Genomic DNA, 12,746 nt, shown 5'->3' on the forward strand with positions numbered 1-12,746 from the left:
AAATTTTCTTTTTTTCGTAAATTTTATATTTTAATGAGGCAGTACTGCCATCATAAATTTTTGTTAACAAATGCAATTGAGAAAAAACTAAATCACGGAATTTATCCTGAAAAAAGACCCTGCCACCCACACGTGGGTCGTCCCGCACTTAATGTGTTAAGTTGATGTTGTGATATGAAAAATGATTTTGGTAAGTCAGTAAGCCAGTGATGGTTTATGAACTACCTGTGACTTTACTACCCTGAAAAACTGACCTAAGCACTCTCCTTTAATAGTTGCTATTACCAGGATGGGATATTACCAGTTACAGTCAATGATTTTATTGACAATTAACCATTGGACACATCAGTTGTTTTGGCTTTTATGAAGCAATATTAGAAAAATACAACTTTTTACTGAAACATAGAATCTCTAAAATTGTGCAATTTAATTAAACTTTGTATCTTGCAGTCTGACTGTGCAGTGTGCACTATTGTTAAGTTAACAATTAGACAAAAGATAATTTGTCAAGTGGAAATATTGAGACACTAAAAATGACTGGTATGCTCTAAACGTGGCTTAGAAAATAGATATAATCCAAACCTGTAGAGGTTGTAGTCATCCTAGAATAATGTATTAGGAAAAAATATTCAAGATAGTCTATTCTTTCCTAATTTATAGAAAAACTTGATAATGAAGGTTTTCTTACAAGCAAGCATAAACTGCTCTTATTCCCTTTTGTCATATCTCATATGGTATAGAATTTATTTAAAGTTTAGCATAAATTCTATAGTTTTCCTGGTAATTCCTGAAAAATCCTATGCAAAAATGAGCTTTTTTTTATTTTACAAGAAAGAATAACACAAGGTTACAAAGGCTGCAAAAACTAACTTTTATAAACAGAAATTTACTACCGTAAAATGGGGTAACTTAGACCACTTTTTTTTATAAATGATGCCATTTTTTTACTAGCTAAATTAAACTTGAATTGAAACATGCAAAATACAGGTCTATACTCTAGCTTCACTCACCATAAATTGCTGGCTCCATCATCTTAAAGCTGACATTCTGAGCTTTCCAACGATACTACTGCGATCCATGTACGGCAATATTGACGCACACGGCCGGGCTTTAATGGGGGGTGGAGTTCCTTCAGTAAATAGACCTAAGAAAATTAGAGCGGCAACACTTTGGTGTATCTGGCATCTGAGCTCAGTCACCCTCCTAACTTTGTATGGAGAGGTGCGCTACAAGTTGCTGCTAGCATCCTTGAGTGGATTAAGCTACAGAAGCCTGTAGTTTGGTATCCATGCTACATTGAGTGCCTATTTCGAGGCGCGTGGGACTTTGTCGCGCCGTCCTGAAAAGTTCAACTTATTGTCATGGAAAACCTACAGTAAATCTCCTCCTACAGTTTTCAAGCTACAGCAATGAGACACATACCATTCAACTCGCAAAGACCATACCTATCGATTTGAACATCACTTTTTTTAATTTCTGTCTGGTTCGTTTTTTATATGGGGAAGAAGGGGGGGGAAAATGGGAAAAGCGCGCATAAAAAAACTATGAGGAAAATGAAAAAAACCATGTTTGAATCAACAGGTATGGTCTTTACAAATAGAATGATACGTGTCTTGATGTTGTAGGATGATATTTGTAGGAAGAGATAGATTTTCTAAAGTACCCGTCTTTAGCCATTTTCTATGAATTTCACGTTTTTTATCAATTTTTTTGCAAAATTCATCGAAGCAAAATGTTATTTTTTACATTTTACGTATGTATGTAAAGTTTCATGATGATCGGATAATAACTGTAGAAGTTTTTCTGGAGGGTAGCCGGTCCCCTTAAATGCTTCAGACAAAATAGTACCATCAAATGGGGGTCATGAGGGATGGGCGGGATAAAGTGGGATGCGCATCCCACATTTCCTAGAAATGTTGCAGCAGCTAAACTAATCAAAATATTGCGAAACTAAAGATATTGGCATAAACGTTGACATTTTTACTATCTATTTTGTATAAAGCTAGTTGAGAAATCATACATTTACTGTCGTGAAGTTTCAAATGTAGTCTTCATATGTACATATTATTCCGTACCGTAGTGGATGCCAGTATGTTACTTTGATCGAAAAGTATCGACTATCAGCAGAACTGGCTCAACTCTTGCAATGTTAACTGCTATTCTCATTCTCTGTAAGTATCCAGCAATTTACCGCTTTACGTGTGACATTTCATGTATGAATATATTCAGTTATTTTGTTCTTTGTATTTTCTATAGAAGTTTTATCTTGTTTCAGAATATTGCATTCTTGTGGATTAAAGCTCTAAATGAGTTGCTTCAAGTTTGACTTACAACAATTTAATCCACAAGAACGCAATATTAAACTCAATGAACATAGCTATCCAGACACGCGCCTGGGCGTTTTAAATGATCTGTGTTGCGAAATTCTCTTGGGTCAGAATTTTCAGCAGCAACATCAGAGCATCACCTTTGTATATGGGGGAGGCAAATCTTCCATGGTTGTTGATAATAGTGGCGGAAACTGTGCACTTGCGGCTGCGGCTGTGCCAGAGCCTCAGCTGTTCCCTAACTTGCCACCTAATTGTAAGCCGGTAGCTGCCAAATCACAACGTTTCTGCAAGGAAGACCAGGAATTCATTGCTGATCAGGTGTCTATCTTACTCAGAGAGGGCATTATTGAAACTACCACCTCCCCTTGGAGAGCGCAAATTGTTGTTGCTAAAGATCCTACAAACCGGCATAAAAAGCGAATGTGTGTAGATTATTCTCAAACCATCAACCAGTTTACAGAACTAGATGCCTACCCATTGCCCAGAATTGATGAAATGGTGAATAAGCTTGCTGGATATAAAATATTCTCAACATTTGACCTGAAGAGCGCGTATCACCAGATGAACATTCGTGAGGAGGACAAGAAGTATACAGCTTTTGAAGCAAATGGTAGGCTGTATCAATATACCAGGATCCCTTTCAGTGTCACCAATGGTGTAGCCGTGTTCCAATGCGCCATGGATAAAATGGTAGAGGAAGAAAACTTGAAGAGCACATTCCCGTATCTTGACAACATTACGGTGGCTGGCAGAGACGAAGCAGACCATAATATCAATCTTGAAAAATTCATGGCTGCAATCATGCAGCAAAACATAACGCTCAATGACTCTAAAACCATAAAATCCGTACCCAGTATCAATATTCTGGGATATTGTGTGGGAAATGGGGTCATTAAGCCTGACTCGGAGAGACTTCGTCCCCTTCAGGAGCTTCCACCTCCCACAAATAAGTCTTCCTTGCTGAGAGCCCTAGGTATGTTTGCGTACCTACTATGCAAAGTGGATTGAGAATTTCTTGGACAAGATTCACCCGCTAGTCAACACAAAATGCTTTCCACTCTATCAAAACGCTTTGTCAGCTTTCAAAACTCTCAAGTCACAACTGGCCAGCGCAACTCTAACGTCCATCAACGAGGAATTGCCTTTTGTTGTAGAATGTGATGCTTCAGGCATGGCAGTGTCAGCAGTCTTGAACCAGGGTGGACGTCCAGTTGCCTTTATGTCAAGAACTCTACATGGGAAAGCGGTTCCATATGGAACCAAGCTATATTTTTTCACATACAACGAAAAATAAATATATGAACATATTTTTTGTTTATTACCATCACAAATGATAATATTCTCACAAGGAACCCCAAAAAAATTCAGTAAATAATTCTCGTCATTAATGGGTTAAAGCCACGCAGCCAATGGAGCGTCTCAGTATTGACTTCAAGGGACCTATCCCATCAGCTACGAAAAATACGTACATCCTAACAATAGTTGACGAATATTCTCGTTTTCCGTTCGCTTTCCCATGCCCAAATACGCAGTGTTCCACGGTGATCAAATGCCTCGAAACCGTCTTTACCCTCTGTGGCATGCCTAATTACATTCATTCAGACAGAGGTTCTTCGTTCATGTCATCAGAACTCAAAGATTATCTCTCGCAGAAAGGAGTAGCTACAAGTCGTACAACTCCTTATCATAGTACAGGCAACGCGCAGTGCGAGAGGTATAACGGAATAATTTGGAAATCGGTCCAACTTTCACTGAGAAATTATCACTTGGCCGACCATCAGTGGGAAAGGGTGCTGCCGACCGCTTTACACTCAATCCGGTCCCTGCTTTCGACTTCAACGAATGTGACACCGCATGAAAGGTTCTTTGCCTTTCAACGAAGATCTTCACACGGAGTTTCGCTCCCATCATGGCTAGGATCACCAGGACCAGTTCTTCTACGACGATTCGTTTGTCACTCTAAACAAGATCCGATGGTTGACGAGGTGGAGCTACTGGACGTTAACCCGACGTACGCTCACATCAGGCATCAAGACGGCCGGGAATCGACAGTTTCTGTACGGGACCTGGCTCCTTGTCCACAAAATGGCAATGTCCACCAAGACTGCAGGGAATCGACTGTTTCTGTGCGGGACCCGGCGGCTCCTTGTCCACAAACTGCACAGCCAGCTTCGCCAGAACCCAAAACGTTGACAGAGGCTTCCGGTGAAGCGAACATGAATGAAGAGCGTACCGGTGGAGAGTTGGTTCCAACCGAAACCGACTTAGCCGGAAGAATTGACCAAGCAGCACCGTCGGTATCCTTGCGGAGATCTTGTCGCCCTTCAAAACCTCCTCAACGTTACGGCTTCGAATAACTAGCATCGCCATGCAAACATTTTGTGTACAGCTAACTTTAAATATTTATACTTTTAAATAACTATTTTGTAAGTTTGAACATTGTCAATACGATATTTTTGACTACCTTTAGTTAACATCGCTCAGACGGGAAGAATGTCGTGAAGTTTCTAGGGTAGTCTTCATATGTACATAGTATTCCGTACCGTAGTGGATGCCAGTAAGTTACTTTGATCAAAAAGTATTGACTATCAGCAGAACTGGCTCGACTTTTGCAATGTTCACAGCTATTCTCATTCTCTGTAAGTATCCAGCTATTTACCGCTTTACGTGTGACATTTCATGTACGAATGTATCCAGTTATTTCGTTCTTTGTATTTTCTATAGAAGTGTTATCTTGTTTCAGAATATTGCGTTCTTGTGGATTAAAGCTCTTAATGAGTCGCTTCGAGTTTGACTTACAACAGCTCTAGAGCCCAGATGCTCTATTATCCTCATAGTTTTTCTTTTATGTGCATTTTTCCACATTTTTCCCTACCCCAACCTTGCTCCCTCCATATATGACAAACCATGCACAAATACCAAAAAACAAACTCAGTACTCACTGCAGTGAGTGACAGAGCGCATTTTCTCATTGACAAAAACTTGAGGTCATGGAAGGATGGACAGACAGACAGACAGATGGACATGGTGAGCACAATAGTGCATTTTTTCCGTAAATAAGAAAATGCGCTAAGAAGGGCTTCTAGAGGTATGGTATGGTCTTTACAAACTGAATGATATGTTTTTCAATGTTTTAGCTTGAATACTATAGGAGTTATGACACTTTAAAGTGTAAATTTTAAATGAAAATTCAAATTTTTCAGGAAACCAAAAAAATTGAAAAAGTTACTTACAAAAGCAACCAATTGTCACATACTAAAATCAACCTCATGAGCAAACTAAAATGCACTCATAGACATGCCAATTACACCGTTAGATGCACCTGATTTGAAGCTTTAAATTCATAGCAAAAATGAAAAAGTCAATATTTTTGGTCCCCTTAAAGTTACACTAGAAAAAAATCAAGAATGAAGGTAGCAATACTTTTAAGATTTCAATGAGACTAAATATTAGTTCATTATCAATTTGTCTCCAAGTCAAACCCAACAAATTAACATTTACAAATTAATAGCGAATTGTGCCACCAATAAGAGTTGAACACGATGCCCTGCAGGGCTATTTCATGAGAGAAAAATCTCACATGCATTCACTTGATGAAAGCTAACAAGCAACTGCCTCTTTTCAAATTACGGTTAGCAATGCCTATGCTAGTGCCGGAAGTATGACATTGCAAGGTCATAAAATTACGGTATATAAGTACTGTAGTATTACGGTTATGGTATTTACTGCATATGTTACTATAGTTTAGATTGTATGTAATGTATTCAACAACAGATTCTGAAATAGAAGAAACATTTTCATTTTTATATATAAACAGGATTAACCCTTTCGTAACGGCTATGCGTTTTACAAAATTTATTGTAATTTTTTACAGAATCACAGTAAATTAGGACTAAATAATGCATTTCTGTTGGAAAAAATAATTAAATATATGTTAATGGTAAAAATTCTATAAGTGGGACTTGAGAGTCCTGGTAGTAAATGGTTGCTACTGAAGTAACAGAGTTTGCGACATTAGGCTGCAACAGTGTAGCTGCACTTCTGCTGTTATTTGTTGAAATGTATCTTTTACATTCAATGCTTCGCTCTACAGGCAAATTTGGAGTTCGGGATAATAGAAATTCAACATTATCAGCAATATATTTATTGTCGTAAATAATAATTTTGCAAACAAATATTAATCTACTATACATACTTTAGTAGTTGAATGACAATATATAGTAGTCACAAAGTTCCTTTGGATAACGTGTGCAATAGTTTATAATGACATGTCACTAAGTAACATTGGTTGATGTGTGCACTAGCTTATAATGACATGTCACTAAGTAATATTGGCTGACGTGTGCACTAGCTTATAATGACTGGTCACTAAGAAACATTGGCTGATGCATGCACTAGCTTATAATGACATGTCACTAAGTAACATTGGCTGACGTGTGCACTAGCTTATAATGACATGTCACTAAGTAACATTGGCTGACGTGTGCACTAGCTTATAATGACATGTCACTAAGTAACATTGGCTGATGTGTGCACTAGCTTATAATGACATATCACTAAGCAACATTGGCTGACGTGTGCACTAGCTTATAATGACATATCACAAAGTTCCTTTGGCAGATGTGTGCACTAGCTTATTATGAAATATCACGATAAACAGCTAAAAATAATTAACTTATCACAATAACCAGGTCAAAATATGTTCCTTTGGAGTTAACATGGTTGAAGCTACACAAGTAGCTACATAGGTGAAGCTACACAAAGAGCTACACTCTACTACAATTTGTGGTCTTTTATTGATGTACAGCAGGCAAGCAAAAATGCAATCAGTGATTATTATCAATGCAGAAAGTCTTTCACAGATGAAACTCTATGAAGCAGTTTTTGCAGAGTTAAAGCAGAGATGCAGTTTGGAGTGTTCACATTCTACGGCAGGTATTGCTTCTTCTCCCTTCTTTGAGCATGCTTGACACCTGCCCTAAGGGCCTGGACACATTGAACTGGGGCCAAAGTTCTCATACATTAGACAATCTCACTGAAGATGGGGTTGAGAAGTCACTCTTTCTACATCTCATGCAGCTTGCTGTTGGCTTTGTTGAAAATGTCAGGAGTTCAGTGCCCAGTTCTTTCGGGTAATTAAGGAGACTAATTGTTTGGTATCCAGCATCTCTATACAGTATAAATGAATTGATTATGCCATGTCGGGCAATCAAAAGAAGATCCAATGCCAGTATTAGATGTTTTTCTTGTTGATGCCATTCAGCTGACGTAGTTGGTCATGCCTATCAAGCCCTCTCATGTGTTCAAAGTAGTCTTTGATGGCGAGAGGATACTTCACAATTTTTTTTTACTTTTTTTGCAAATGGGAAATTGTTGTTTTCAATTCCATGAAAGTTTGAAATCGGATGAACTGCTTTTGAGTCCATCCACTTGAAACAGTTATTGCTTCTTGCATTGTTGAGATGCAGCAATTGGTGGCATTTTCTTCAGAAGTGATCAGTATCACAAATTGTTCATCGTTGGACGAGGGTGCTATATTGTGAGAAAGCACTGCAATGTTCTGCAGGTTCATGGTCACTCAACATCAGCATTAGAGCTGAAATTACTTTCAATTTCTTCCAAGATTGAAGCAATCTCCTTGTCCATTATAGGTACCTCCTCGTCATATTTACCTGAAACCAAAAATATATATCATTACAACAAATAAACAGATCACTCTCAAACCATGACATGGTATAAAATGAAACCAAATAAAAATCATCTGTTTGAAATTCATAACTGAAGCACATATACTGAGGGTTATCATAAAATATAATTCATGAAAATTGAATTTTTCTATATCAGTTTGTTATTGAAATACATAAACTGCCACATATCAGTCAATAAATATTATAAAATGCAATTACATGGAAAATTTTTGGAATATATATAACTAAAAAACATATACCAAGCATTCTAAGTCGATAAAGCAATATAATACACAGCAAAATTGGATCATTATGAATAAGTTTATAGCATCACGAAACATTGCAACCTCATACTGTTACCGGAGGTTAAATTAGGCTACTGTGTAGCCCAACCTTCATGTCTCTCTTTACTAATTATCATATTTCTTTAGTTCTCAATCCAACTCGATTTAAATTAAATATTTTTTATCTTTTTCAGTGTAGATGACCAAATTATCATTTGCAAACTTGAATTATCACTCTTAAGTATTTGGATTCCTACTCAGTATCTCTTTCAGCCTGGGAACTCAGTTACACTGGTGAGTGGTATAGAAATTTATATCATTTATTCATTGATAATTTTGGTTAAGTTTTGTCCTTGCTTTTACTTTGTTTGTATTCATCTCTGACTGATATGGTTTAGTTTGAAGAAGTTAATTTATTATATTGGATTATGGTTATAATTGATTCCAGTAAGTTACATTCACAATTCATCTTGCAGCATTCCTTTATTTATCTGTTCTCTTGTGATTTCAATTCAATCCTCGTTGAGTACTTATTAATTGTAAAGATAAATTCACAATATGGAGATGAGCTGCTACTAGTTTTATGGAGTTTAATGGTTCTTGCTTTGTTTACATTCTACCTCCCATCAGGTTATCAGTCATTCATGATTTGCATTTTTATTCTGTTCTTTTTGTTTGCAGTTACATCTGCTCATCTCCACCTGTCCATGCTCCTTTCATTCAATTAACCAGTGCATTTTCATTACACATTCCAAATTAATTCAATCCTTACATCCAATTAACTAGCTCATTTTCATTACACTTTCCAAAGTAATTCAATCAGTCTGTTGCAATTTTATCAAGTTACGTGTTTATTACTGTCCCATATTTTAATTCATTATTTATTAGAACCAGTCTTTCATTTCCCTTTATTCAGAATAGGGTTGTTGCCATTTAGTTAAAATAAGCAGATAACAGGTTTATCTCACCTGCGGTACGAGACATTTTAGACCCGGCAACAATACCACCTGGACATCTCAGTCCCGCCTCAAACAGAGGGAAAAATTTGTCCCACTCACATTTATGTATATTAAATCATTATTGGTGTATTACACTTGATAAAACACACATCTATCCACTTACCAAAACTTGAGCAGTGAACTGAGCAAAAATGGTAGCAGTTCATCACACAGTTCTTTGTATTGACTGCAAAATACAATGGGCAAAAAACATACTCAGTGCATCCAGCAATCACTTTACACTCAATGATGTTTGTTGCGGTGCTTACTTCATCAGATGCCAGATGTCACTATATTTTGGTGCAGGAGTGTTTCTAAGATGTCCCTGTGGTTAGCTGTGCCTCTAATGTTGTGCTACTTGCAAGTTATATGGTAAAACATAGAGCGGGATGCCACAGTCCCGTCAGTCACGAAAGGGTTAATAAAATAATTATCAAATCCATTCACTGTCATTCAATTTGGGATGTATGAATGACTATTTTACCTTCATTTATATGATGCTCATATTTACTGGCCTGCTGCAGTTGTAGAATTGAATTGAATTAAAAAATTGTAAAGAAATTTTATTAAATATAATTTAATTACTTAATACATCACATAGTAGATGCTGTAGAATTATATTATATTTAAAGAATGTTTAATTAAAAATTTTGATAACATTTTCTAATTAGAAATAAAATTTTGTTGAATTAAATTGAATTATTTTATACACTTCATAGTGTATGCCTAAGCACTCAATGATTTATATAATGCAATAATTGCCCCTTCTAAACAATAAACATTTTCTAAAAGACACAGGACATTCAAAAACTTGCAATGGGAGACGAAATCATTCAGAATTTGAAGTGAAGTTATTAAGACAATATTGACATAGTAATAGGGCAAAGACGTGAAAAAAATTATCTGGATGCATATCAATAGGTGTTTAAATTATTGAACTTGAACTATTTAATTGAACTTGACATTACCAAAACAAGGTTTGTGACACCGTCTTGTCAAAGGTTTACATGACAGCACAATGTGCTCATACGCCATGAAAGATTTGCAATTTATTCCATCATTTTGTGGGGGTTATCAAAAACTTTGTTGGTATTGGTAAAATTGTAAAAAAAAATTCCAAAGCTAATATACTTTTTTTAGAACATATTCATTGCAAAAATTTGTCAACTACAGATGAACAACTAGTGCATGTAATCGCTGACCCAGTATTGGATTCCAAACCATAGCCCACTTGTGATATAGGACCCACTTCAGTTTCTGAATCAACCCAAAATGATTAGTATATTTTATTGAAGATTGCATAGTTGCTGTCATGTCATAGCTGTTGGTCTGCATTATCACATGTTTTGCTGCCACTAAAGTAGACAACAGTTATTGTTTGTTTGACTGTTTTTAGGGTAAAATTAGAGATTTGGGTTAACACGTGCACAGAACTTTGTAAATAAGTTTGTGGCTCATAGATGGCTCTTCATGGCCGATGATGGCTAAGATATGGATTGGAATTGGAAATCCAGTCGTGGTTCACCAAGTAGATAGATTCCATGCCTATGACCCACTGATGATGAGGCAAACTCAGACATGTCTCAGTCAATACCTATGTGAGCTATGTCTGGCCTGTCTGGGTTACCAGAAGATCTGACAGAGAACCAGAATATCCATTCCGACTCACAGACCCAGTTCTCAAGTAGGACATGCAACAACCCTAGCTAGCTCTATGCCAGCCTTTGGATTGTGGGGGCTCTGATTTGTGGCTAGGATCTGAGACAACAGTCAACAGTGAGAACAACTGTTGAAGAGGTGCAGTTTAATATGCATCATGATAATGCAAACTTTGAGGGGTTCCTGCCAATCATGGTGGCATTCTAAATGTCCATGTACCTGGAATTGAGGAACCTGTTGCCAAAAATAGGAGCACTTGTTCCAATGGTAGTGGGCCAGCCACATTATGTTTGATGAAAATATGTTGTGTTATGTCATGCGTTACAAGTGTTGTGGATGTGATGTATATAATGTCTTATGTTATGTGGTGTTATAATTTGTTGTCTTATGTATTGTCATGTTATAATGCATTGTATAATATATAACATGACATTACACATCATAAAATAACAACATAAATGGAACACAACACTTTTGCAGGAAACTAGGCAATCTCATTACCTAGACAGCTGTGAATCAAATTTCTCTGAAGAGTTTTATTTACAAGAAGGATACTAAGTAAGAATGAAATGCATGTGCATTATTTAATGAAAAAACATCAATTGAAGACAAAGTGACCGAATAATGCAATAAGTATGATTTGGTAATAGTTTAAATTTATAGAAGTATAGTTTGGCTTGACACAACTGTTAAGGTTGCTGGTGCTTGGTTGATATGAAGTAGCATAGGTTGAATATTTGTTTGGTATACAAATTAAAAGGACTAGTGAACTAAAGTATATCCATTAAAATGAACTAGTCCTAGTTAAATGGATCATGCTAGGACTAGTGCAAAGTATGTGACATAAGCAAAGTACTGGTGATGGGAATGATAGGACTAGTGATCCAGCACTGGCCATGCAGTTATAAGCTAAGACCTTGCTGTTTGTAGACAGGTGAAGAAATAATATGCTTGAAGATGACACCCACTTACATGAAGATGAGGGCAGGGCCAGTGGTAGGGCCATGATCAAGGCTGGTTTTCTAGGCCTACCACATGGCCTAGTACCATGCATCCAGTCATGGTTCAAAGACAAAGTTTGCAAATCAATCTCTGGTCAAAGAAGATCAGGGGGCTTTCCCAATTCATTTATCCAATGTCTGGATGAATGAACTGAGTAAAGTTCACATTCCATTTCTGGTTTGAGTAATGCATCAGAATAAAATGCAACTAACATTTCAGAGAAATTCAGGCCACTTCAACATTATATGACAGCACAACACTACATAAGCCAACTCAAAACAGTCTCATGCAATGGAACACATTATAATGCAACACAACACTTTTCCTCTTTTTATGCTCATCTTAAAGCTGACTTTCTGACCTATCCAATGGTACCAAAACCATCTCTGTATGTTGATTTATGCATTCATGACAGATTGCGAAAGGGTTTGGTGTCGAGGAGTTTTTTTACCTTTGAGGTAGGCAGAAATTGCTGAGCGGGCAAGCGGGCACATAAATGTCAGGTCTGAAGACGCTGCACTTTAATTACCGGGCAGCTGTCATGCAGGATGGTGTTCATGCAGTTTTTTCTTCCATCCATGACTGAATTTCAGCTCAAGTTTTGTCTTGTCTGGTATCTGTTGCACCTTGAATGCCTATTTTGGGGCGCTTGCAGCTTTGTCACGCTTTACTGAACATTCACACTTGATGACATTGCAAACTCATCTCCTCCTACAGTTTTGAAGCTACAGCAATGAGAGATATACGTACTGTTCAATTTGCAAAGAAAATATCTACAAAATGATG

This window comes from Hyalella azteca, unplaced genomic scaffold (assembly GCF_000764305.2).
Source record: "Hyalella azteca isolate HAZT.00-mixed unplaced genomic scaffold, Hazt_2.0.2 contig16072, whole genome shotgun sequence".
NCBI lineage: Eukaryota > Metazoa > Arthropoda > Malacostraca > Amphipoda > Hyalellidae > Hyalella > Hyalella azteca.